The sequence below is a fragment of the Battus philenor genome, unplaced genomic scaffold (genome assembly GCF_028537555.1).
Source record: "Battus philenor isolate CCGP_79_NKW_IND1 unplaced genomic scaffold, ilBatPhil1.0.hap1 SCAF_2, whole genome shotgun sequence".
In the NCBI taxonomy this organism is placed as follows: Eukaryota; Metazoa; Arthropoda; class Insecta; order Lepidoptera; family Papilionidae; genus Battus; species Battus philenor.
The window spans coordinates 3662993-3674654 of record NW_027181682.1 but is presented as its reverse complement, the minus strand read 5'-3'; the positions used below and the strand labels follow the sequence as shown (position 1 = coordinate 3674654).

Genomic DNA, 11662 nt, shown 5'->3' with positions numbered 1-11662 from the left:
TCTGTTTTTGAATCATTTATAACTAAGCGTAATCAAATTGATATTTCACTTTCAAAATGTGATTAATACTTTATTCTAAATTTAGCGTACTCTAATTACATTCTCAAGGAATTGAAATACACCAATAATGGGGACTACTGAATTGTGTTTACTTTAATAAATTAATAAATAGTCTCTTAGAAGGTACCAGAAGATTCTTTTCAAAATAAACATTACGAAGAGTGTAGTACAAACTCGATTCCAAAACAAACGAACCGTGCAAACAGGATATATGAATTTACTTTAGAGTTAGGTTTAAAGTCAGACTATATTTCTCGTAAATTCTCGTTTTAGCAGATAACGTTACTTTATAACAGAGCGCCTGTGAATTTAAATGCAGGGATTGATTAATCCAAATATGCTATTTATTTTTTATTAAACTGATTGTTTTTGGTATTTACTCGATAGGCACTAATTAATATGTTTCTATTTTTGCTGTAACTAAATTCTCTTATTGAAATCATTTTAAAACTATTAAAAATTAAATGACTTTTGGGTCCGAAAAGTTGACGTGTGTAACTAGGTCAACCACTAAGTGAATAGACGATATAGTAAAGGTTTCTGAAAGTCGCTGAATGTGGACAGCGCAAGACAGGTCATCGTAGCGACCTTTGGGAGAGGCATAAGCCTTGCAGTGGGCTACCGGCTGGTATGATTAAAATTATTTATCTTAAACATTGAAAAAAATCAACAAGTTTTTTATTTTAATTTGTTAATACATACTAAGTAACAGTAATACATTTTATGGAATACTAGTATTATTTCCATTACACACAATGTGTATTGATGCCGTAGTAGTTTCATAACTTCGTAGTATGATCATATTCTTCGACTATTTATGAACAGTGAATCTATTTGTGTGACCAACATTGTTAGCAAAAGAATCTATAACTTATATTAACGGAAACCGAACTCCCGAATGAAAATCGTAAGCTACAGTCCAAACAACGCCACCAATGCTCTCAAGTAATACACTCCCATAATAAAATGCTTTTACTTAATTCCTTTGGAAATCATCTATGATTTATTTATATAAATAAAAACGTGTCAAGATGTCTTGCTACGGTCGAAACTCAAGAACGCCGCGTCCATTTTTTTACTACATTTTCTTTAAAGTACAGAGAAGGCTCTTATGAAGAGAAAACATGGAGAAATTGCGAAGAAAATATAGTAACAACGCTTTTCATTTTCCACAATAACTATAGAGTTAAAATGTTGTTTCTAACTGTCAATCATTTAACGTCAATACCTAAAAAGGCGTGTTTAGATAAACAACAACAAATATCCTTTACAAAGTATTGTAATAAAATTATATTGGCATTACAACTAAATTTACAATATAATATATCTTCTTCTTATCTCTTCTTTTCAGACGATGGATTCCCACTATTATGCCATGATTTCTTGCGACCTTAAACATGTTACTTCAGACAAGAAATTCTTCGAGCTACGTCGGTGTCCTTGGTTTTTTTGCAGATCTCATTTCTGATTCGATCTCGTAACGAAACTCGAAGCTTTGCCCTCTCCATTGCTCTCTGGGCAAACCTTCATCTTTCTTTTGAGGCTAGTCATAAGTGATATTCAATACAGAAGAAAGAAATCATTGTTTATTATCAGTAATTAAAGTAATCACTTTGAAATACATTCTATTTCTTTTAATATACAAACTGCCTTCTAATTAAAAAAAAAGAAACATAGATAATATAACTATGGTAATTGTTAATGCCATAGAACGAAGAATAAAAAATTATACCAACCCTGATGCGGTCAGACCAACATGGTACTTGGTAATTATCACCTAAAGCAACTAAGTCAACCATTACCGACATTTATTACACCTATGATTGTAATTAAGCGCATAGACGGTAACAGATCTAAGCAAGCAAGTAAGTTAGTTTTAATTATAGGTTTAAATATATTTCAAGTAGTATAAAATTTAGTAAATCGAACTTTAATTGTGGAAGTTCTAGATCCCTTCAGAGTGATGAAAGGGGATTTCCATAGCTTAATAAAAAAAAATACAAAAGGCCATAACTTGTAACAGTTCAAAGTCCGTACGAAGCAGTACCTTTATCAATAAAAATATAACTTGGCCAACTAACTTTTAATGGATTTGCTAAAGATTAATAGTAATTGTGTTGTTAAACTTGCACGGGGTTGAGATAGAGCGTTATTGACCGACGATATTGGTGGTTAAAGCCTGATATTAGATACTGTGCGCCACAATAATGGTTTCGTTGATAATTAAATTGATACTCTACTGCGATATATTGTAATTCACTCAATTATATATTTTTCATATAATTATTTATAAAATTATTATTCTGGAGTACTGAGAAGATGCGAAGAAAAATTAAAGCAATCAACGAATGGCAGCTGGTTGGCGAATTGATGTGGCTATGGGTAGATCACAAAACGCCCAGAAAATGACCACTGGGTAAGAAAAGGACCAATATTTAGCCATTTCCGCACATGCAGTGGTAGTCGTGCAATAAAAAGCACCGCCCGCCAAGTCGCTCTCTGGGAGACGCTTATGCCCAGTAGTGGGTGTCTAACGCTTGACTTTTGATGATGATATTTTATACCAGCTGCCATAATAGAGTCTGTGTTTGGCACTAATCGGTGTAACATAACTCCTGAAGATGCCCCGTGGAGGGGTGAAACACGTGTTGAGTAATTTGGCGGTAGCGGTTGTGTGATTCGCATTGTTTGCCGCATACGCATTTATCAGCGTGGCGGGTAGTTCATTTTATTGCACGACTACCACTGCATGTGCGGAAGTGGCTAAATATTGGTCCTTTTCTTACTATGGATGGACTTCTGCGAAGTAACCCCTGATTCCATTAAATATTTAATGACCACTGGAACCTTCTGGAGGGTAGATAAGTTAAACAGCAGACTTTGATATCATCGGATGACGTTGGAAGCAGGTCGCTTAAGGATTTTACACCTATAACCAATTTAAACGATGCTGTGGAGATTTCATAGAAGTAATGATACATACGCAAAACTGGAACCTTTATTTCAAAATATTCTTTGCAAAAATAATCTTATACAACTCAGACGAATCATCCTGTATATTAGCTGTGTTGTTATAATTTTACATCACAAAACTTTTCTCTGAGAGCGTCTTCAGAATTAAATGTAAATTTATTCATGGGAGGCAGTATTTTGTTTTGTGCACATTTAAAATTGATGCAATTTTAAATTAGCCAAGCAGTGTGAATTAAAATCACGCAAAAATAAAGCTTTTACGGAGTAGCTAAAATTGTCAACTTACCAATGGCTAGCAGCCTTCGAATGGGATGTCAATTAATGTCTGTCGTCCAAGTGCAGGCTTCCTCCCGTATGGGGACATCGCTTTCGATGATATAATTAGGATGTCACCGCGTTAGGGAAGCTTATATAGCATTCACTGTATATTTCGTGCGCTTTAACACGCATGTCATTTTTAAAGCTTCATAGTTTGCAATGATTTTTTTTTTAAATAAAATTAAATCATATACTAAATATAGTATATTATTTAAAAACTTATTAAGGCTTTGAACAGTTTTAAATCGATCTAAATATGAGAAACTTGGTTAGTGGAATCATTTCCAGGGTTTATATTATAATATATCGTCGTCATAAACCACAATCGCCACGTTTTGCAGATGGGTTAATGATCGCAATGTGATATTTTATTATGGTACGCAGAGGACGCTACGGTCAATCCTCTGGAAACTTGTTTGTGGGCAGTAGCAAGCCTATATATTATAATTAACGCAAAAAGTGTGCATATATTTGTGTCCAGGGAATTGATTCCGCAACCTACGATCCCAAGTCACAGTTCTGTACCTGTAGCTGAGCTACCATCACCCATATAAGGTATATATCAAACAATATTAAATTTCTCAGAAAATCAACATTGATCGTCAACTCTGCCTCTCAATGTGTCATAATTATGGTGAAGAAGCAGCAAGAAACTCTACACACATTTTTTTAATAAAGTTATATATATATATATATATATATATATATTGTAAATGCTTAATTCAATAAAGATGTATATGATTTTAATAAGATTAATATGTAACATAATAGAGTAAAAATATTTAACATATTAAAATAAATGCCCTTTAAAAATATTACGTCCCAATACAATACTATAATTATAATTTTGTTATTATCAAGTATAATTAAAACTGCTGTGGTTGAAAATCCTTCACCGCAAGTCTATTTGTTTATGCCGCATTGAGTATTGTAATTTTTTTAACCTCTTAAAAAGAACTAACATAGCATGTTTTTTTTTTATTTTATGCTACTAATTCGTACCCCAATTGTGTAGTAATTCTATATTATGGGAGCAGAAAGTTTATGCGAGTAATAAATTGATTGAGTATAGGTGTATAAGGTTCAAAGAGATGAATGTATAGTTAATTAATGCTGTTAACCTATTCAAAAGAAATAATAAATAAGGTATTGATTATATAGTAAGAGGCGTTTTCATACTTCAGATTGCTACTTAATAAAATTAATTATTGTTTACTATCTGTTCTTGCAGACTTCGAACTCCTAGAACTTATTGGCCTGTAGTATTATGTGATAGATATTTCCCGTGTGAAAGCCTTAAACTGTCTTTTCTGACAAATGAGCTATAAATTTACTTCTTTATAGCTTTTACACCCATAATCCATCACCCTGTATACTTACATAATCACATCGCTATTGCTTATAAACGGTAATACAAAATGTTAATAATAATATATTCATGATGTTATAAAAAATAAAAATAAGCCGATTGGAGCCTGATATACGAGATCAATATGAACTCTAATAACTTGGACTTGCATAAAGTTAAATATCCAATAGTAGTAAGCTAATTATCCAACGTGAAGCAACGTTCCAACCCGAAGTTGGCGCGCAGGGTAAACGCGCTCGGAACTCAAACATGCAGCTCGAAACAGCCGAACTATTCCGCTGTGAGCTCCTGCATTTGAATTTAAACGATTTAATAACATATATTCATATTTAATATGTTTATTTGCATTGTAAAATTTTCTAGCGCTTGTAGAGGACTAAAACTTGCAGCAGTGGGTCGCAGATTTGATTCCCTGAATACAATCTTATATAATGCACACTTTGTACATTAATTATTAGGTTTACCAGAAAGTAATTTCATTACTGTCGACATATTTAATAGAAAAACCGGTTTATTTTTATCGCTCAGTAATTGAAAATTTGTAAACTAGATCGCAAAATCTTATTGATAACGAAGGTAAATATATTGTTGAATAGAAATAAAAACTTGTTAAAAATCTAGTCGTGCGAATTTAACTTAAGAAAGTGACATTACTTTCCGGTCCCCTTGATATATAGAATTGCCATCGCTCACAAAGAAGTTGCTAGATGATGGGCAGCATCGTCCTCAGAGTGCCAAGCGTGATGATTATGGTTTATTCCCCTAAAAATATCATTAAGGGATTATTATTATTATTATCTTACAGGAGGGGTATTTAGACTGAAACCACGACAAAATTGTTTTTCAAATTTTAATACAACAGGATATTTTTTTATGAAAATTTTAATTTTTTTGCACCAGAACATGTAAGATATGGCATATAATATTTTTATACATTATAATGAGTGTTAGTTATATAAATTTATTTAATTAATAGCCCCTACATCGATGTCTATAACATTGTAATTTAATTATTTATCCATCACTTCGGAACTAGAATCAAGTCTATTCCAGTTCGCTAAGATTTCCTAACTACGTTAATATAATTTCAGTCGCAACGTATACCGTAACCATGTATGAGAAGTTAGACAGAAGTAAGTTAGATACCTAATATGCAAGTAGTTTAACCATGTATAGTTTCAGTTTAATTACTTCTACCGCCCATACCTTTGTAAAGTTACAAAGAGCTGGTAACACGGAGGATCTCAAATTTCCACAAAACGTGCGTACGTATAGTATTGAAGCAGTACTAACCACCAAAAAGGTTTTAGTAGGTAAACAGATAAACAATACGTTATTGATAATTTTTACTTATACTAGTCAAAAATAACTTGGTTACACCTTTCTATATATCAAATTAGTGACTCTTTATGTGTTACTGTGTACGAAAAATTTTAGAAAATAATTTTAGGCGACAATAAATCTTGCAAATGTGTTGCTTTACTAATGTTTTATTAAAAGTATTGTAAAGGTGAACCAAAATACTAGTTTAAGTTTGCTAAGAACTTTTTTCGGATTTGGAACTCTGGTAGCTTAAAGTTGGAGAATGGAGAACTTATCAGAAAAACTCCAATTCAAAGTACAGTAAATACTTTTATTCCACTTTTAATACTCTTATAGGCCAACTAGCACAGTTTCCACTAGACAACTTATCGCTTCGATGGATATCGAACGAGTGACCGAGCTCCAGACTCAATAATCAAAACACTGTTTCAACCCCACTATTCTCAATCCTTTTACTGGAAGTTGTTAAAAAAGAGTGACGAGGTAGAATAGTGTTGCCATTTAAGAAAAATAAAACTACTTTTTATAAAATTGTTGCATTCGGTAATCCTACGAAATGTGTAGCCTCCTGGCGCACTAAAAACATCAGGAACTCTGCCAATAAATTACTTACTAACTTAAGTTACTCATTTCATTCATCAGGGGTTTCGTTACGCTCGGCGCTCCTCAACTCCGACATATGTCAATCAATCATACTTAATTTTTTTTTAATCATATATATATATATATATTAATCATATATATATTATTTAATCTTATTTTTTTTTTGTTACAAATGTAACAAAAAAAAACAAAATTAGTATTGGTAATTTTAAATTTCATATCAGTCATTATCATTTTCAGAATTTTATTTATTTAGATTTAACATCTCATTGTATCTTTTCCTAAAAATAATGAATAAAATAATAATATTATATGTTGGCCTACTTAAATGTGTAGTGCTCAATATTGAATGTCAATTCGTAACAACTTGCAATGTTTCTGTCTAGTAGTATTTATCTTTATCACTACAAGATGAACGACTTGTTTCATTATCATGTACTTCACATTAATCCAGGATAGAATTCTATCAAAAGCTATTACAGTTTCATCAGGCTTACCTCTTTTAGGAAAACTCGGAATATCCGTTACTTGATAACGATCATTTCCTAACGCTTGAAAAATCTTAAATGGGTTGACAAATTTAGATTTGACAGGACAGGAGTTTAGTACTTTTTCCATCATAACCGTAATTATTTTCTAAAATCTTAACTAAATGTTGACAGAGTACTAAGCGATGACAGTGAAATATGTCACTTTTTTTTATTGGAATTCTGGAGGCTTATCTTCTGACTGCACAAAGTCTCCAGAGATCCCAATTTTGAAAACGCTTTTTATTATTATATAATCATTACGTTATTTATTGTTTCTGTAACCATTGACTCTTGAATAGGTTGTACCATAAATGTCACCGCCAGTTTTTATATCTACACTAGCTGAACCCGCAAACGTTTTGCAAAAAAAATTAAAGTTTTTTATTAACAAATAAGAGTTGATGGTAGGGGGGTCAAAATTTAAGGTTGTATTTATTTTGTGTGTTGTGTCATAAAAAAATAAAAACATTAAAACCGTCAAATAATTAAAAAAAATTAAATGTGAATAACCCTTATCACTTAAGGGTATGGAAAATAGATAGTAGCCAATTCTCAGACTTAATGAATACGCATATAAAATTTGGTAAAAATCGGTCAAGCCGTTTCGGAGGAGTACGGTAACTAACATTGTGACATGGAATTTTATATATCTATATATAATCACCTTGTATAAGCCGCAATCATCCAATTACTACAGATCGAACGCCTTGTTATTTCTTATTTTGACATTATTCAGTTTGTACATCAAGATGATGTTGCGATTCGCAAAGACATTTGCATCGCAATTTGCAATACGTCATATCACGGCTGATCTACATAGAAGAAGAAGCGTGTCTTTTGAATAATCATCTTTCAGTGTCAATTACATGGAAGCTAGAAAAGACACTTTGATATCAAATATTAGTGAATTTAGATTTCGTTATTCATTTTAATATCTTCATTATAATACAGACACTTCAATAGAAGATTAAATTGCTTTAAATTCCGATTCAAAATACAAAATAGTTTTTTTTATTAAATAATTTGTTTATAAAGATAAGACTAATTTAAATAAGTATAGTAATGTAACATATAACTCAACTTCCGCTGCTTGATATAGGTTGAAAGCGTCATAGATCCGACGTTTTTCAACGACCTTATCATCTGTTTAACTTGAGGGTGGATTTCAACGCTGAACTTGTTAATCCGTGCTTGCCACTACAGAACCTTAAGATGCACTACATAGTGCTTACTGACGCTTCATCTGGCCAAACCGTTGGGCTTACTCGTATGTCATATATCTCATTGACCAACTGTGAACTTCTTATTGGCCACTAGAAACACGTTAAAGCGGAGCTTAATTTGATACCAGTTCGCATTAAATCATCACCGTGATCACCATGAAATTAAAAAATAATTCTAATTAAGAAATAAAGCTGTATTTAATGGGATCAGGCGTTATTTTGCGGAAGTCCATCCTAAGTAAGAAAAGGACCAATATTTAGCCACTTCCGCACATGTAGTCGTAGTCGTGCAACAAAGTGCACCGCCCGCCAGCCCGCTAGTGCCAAACACAAAGTCTAACTAATCACTAGGCTAAGGCTAAACTAAACTAAGGCACTAATCGGTGTAACATAACTCCTGAAGATGTCCCGTGGAGGGGTGAAACACGTGTTGAGTGAATTAACGGTGGTAGTTGTGTAATTTGCATTGTTTGCCGCATGCGCATTTATCAGCGGACTGCCGGGCGGTGCAATTTGTTGCACGACTACGACTGAATGTGCGGAAGTGGCTAAATATTGGTTCTTTTCTAAAATAAAGCTGTGATAGCTCAGCCGTAGAGAACTGAAACTTGTTATCGTAGTTCGCAGTTTCGATTATCAGGATACGATTTTATATAATTCACACTTAGTGCATGAATTATATACTCTACTAGCCGTCACTGCTAGCAAACAAATTTCCAGAAGAAGGGCAGCATCCTCTGCGTACCATCATACGACATTGCGATTGACAACTCGCATGCTTAGCGCGAAAATCATGGGACGTCTTCCCGTAGATATCTTTAGTGGAGGCATATGGGTTGAAACGACGAAATAAATAAAATAAGAGACGAGAGTAAATTTATGACTATTTAGATTAACCTTTGTACCCGCAAATCGGTTATAATCATTACTGACAAATAATTTATAAATACAAGCAAGCTAAAAAGCTTTGAAAACTAATAGAAGACAACTTTAAGGTTATTAAAACATGTTATTTACATTACTTACGGTTTTGATGTGCATCTTAATAAAAAAAAATTGTTTTGTTAACCGACTTGAGTTATCTATATATGTTGAATTCTGTCCATTTCTAGAAATTTAAAATCGTGAAAAATATAAATGTGAGTGTGATAAAAGGCAACCATGTTCATAAAAAAATATAAAAAAAATTACATTCCGCAGATAACTCTCAAGAGGTCATCAGCGATGCGGTTAAAATTAAAAATATTTCACCTTCAAAACCGCCTTCAGAAATTCCCCACGGTATTACATTTTATCATTGCCAAGAATTTTTTAATATGAAAGTTCGTGCATTAGTTCCCCTGCGCATGCCTTTGTCTCTCCGGCCCTGGCGGTCCATGAAAAAACATTTTATTTCACTCGCTAATGCATTTCAGGTGAGCGCAAACAAATTATTTCTAAGTTAAAAAAAAAATAAATATAACTAAATCTCCGTTTAAAAACTTTGCTTCTTCGAGTGAATATTCCTTTTGAGAAATAAATGCTTGGCTAATGTTCTTATAAAAGAAACTGTCGGGTTTTACGTCGTGGAAAATTTTTTATTCATTTGGAAAGTATTTACTTATATGAATTTGATTATTTCGTAATACTATAAAATTAAAACATATAATTATTCAAACTCATTTTCATTATACACTGATAAACTAATTCTGTTTTTAAATGATAACTTTTTTTTTTAATTTAAATAAATATAAAAGTTATTGAACTTTTACGTACACATTTGTGGGCACAGAAAGTACAGTTAGTTCATTTGTTTATTTATCACAAATTCGCTATACGGCAAAGAATCGATGTACTGAGTATGTATATATATATATTACCATGCAATATTTATAAATTAGGAAAAGTTTAAAGTTGGAGGAACACTGTTTCAAGACAAAGACACAGCCAGTATTAGAAAACGCTGCAGAAAAGTCTCCCAAACAGAAGTAGGCCTACTGCGCCTCACAATGGTTTTACAGGTCTTAACGATGTATTACTTAATGTGATCTGTTTTGACCAATAAATTATTTTATAAGCTTTATTATAGCATTCAAAAATATTTCGACTTTAATATGACTACAGAACAACATGTAGGTATCGCAAAAATTTTTCCGTGACTCACTTGAGGACTCTTATTTATTGTTCAAGTTGTAGCACTGTTGCGGTTTAAATAGCGCCATCTTGTGTTAAAACGATACTGTATATATCTAACAGACTTAGAATTGTGCTTTTTGGCAAGGAATACTCTATACCAACAAGCATCTGTCTCTTTTTAGCTTTAGCTATTTTAAAAATATTGAATAAAACATTGTAATAGCACAGCGTACTTCATTACGATAAAGTGAAAACCTTTCATTTTTTGTCACTTATTATGGACGAATGTAACTTTCATTTGCATTATTGATTCCTCCTCTTTCTTAATCGTTTTGTCATATCTGAAGATCGTATTAATTTTGAAAAACCTTCACGGATTTGATGAGAAACTGTTTTCATACAAATCTGTCTTCTGTTTTCCTTAACGCAGTAGTCATACGGAGTCACGTTATAAATTTGACACGATCAGACCAGAGGATCCGAAGTACATCTTCTGGGTTACCATTCTGTTATATCCGTTTTAGATCCTCAGCCGCCATCACCTTTACTCGCACTTACTTCATGTAACCTGCCTACTGCCACTTGTCTCCTTAATAATAACCATCGTAATAGTAAACTATAAAAATAATTATTAAACTATATCAATAATTTCCTCAAGTGGTCTGAAACGACCACTGCATAGCTCTCCCTCAAATATATCTATGGGGAGATATAACATAATCACCGCGCTTGGTAGGCAGGTTCGCGATCGCGGTATGGTATTATGGTATACAGATGACTCTGGCGTCCATCCTCTGGAAACTTGTTTATGAGCAGTATAATGCACAAAGTTTGAATTATATAAGACTTTATCCCGAGAATCGAACCCGCGACCGGCGATCGCAAATCTCATTCCTATACCGCTAGGCATGATCGATAGAGACATAAGCAATTCTAGAACGACAATGTTTTCACAATAGTAATCATGTTTCAAAAACGTAATATTTGAGACAAATTTAATTTCTTTTTGTATATACAATCTTTTTGTATTAACAAAATAAAACGTAATTTCTTAAGTAATTACAAAAAAAGATATTAGGTTCCACCGAGACTTGAACTCGGATCGCTGGATTCAGAGTCCAGAGTGCTAACCATTACACCATGGAACC

At 32.7% G+C, this 11662-nt stretch overlaps 1 non-coding gene across 1 annotated transcript; it reads right to left on the bottom strand.

Moving 5' to 3' along the window:
* Positions 1-11590: 11590 nt before the first annotated feature.
* On the bottom strand, positions 11591-11662 carry TRNAQ-CUG (transfer RNA glutamine (anticodon CUG)). The gene has a single exon. It is a non-coding gene; the product is annotated as a tRNA-Gln (tRNA).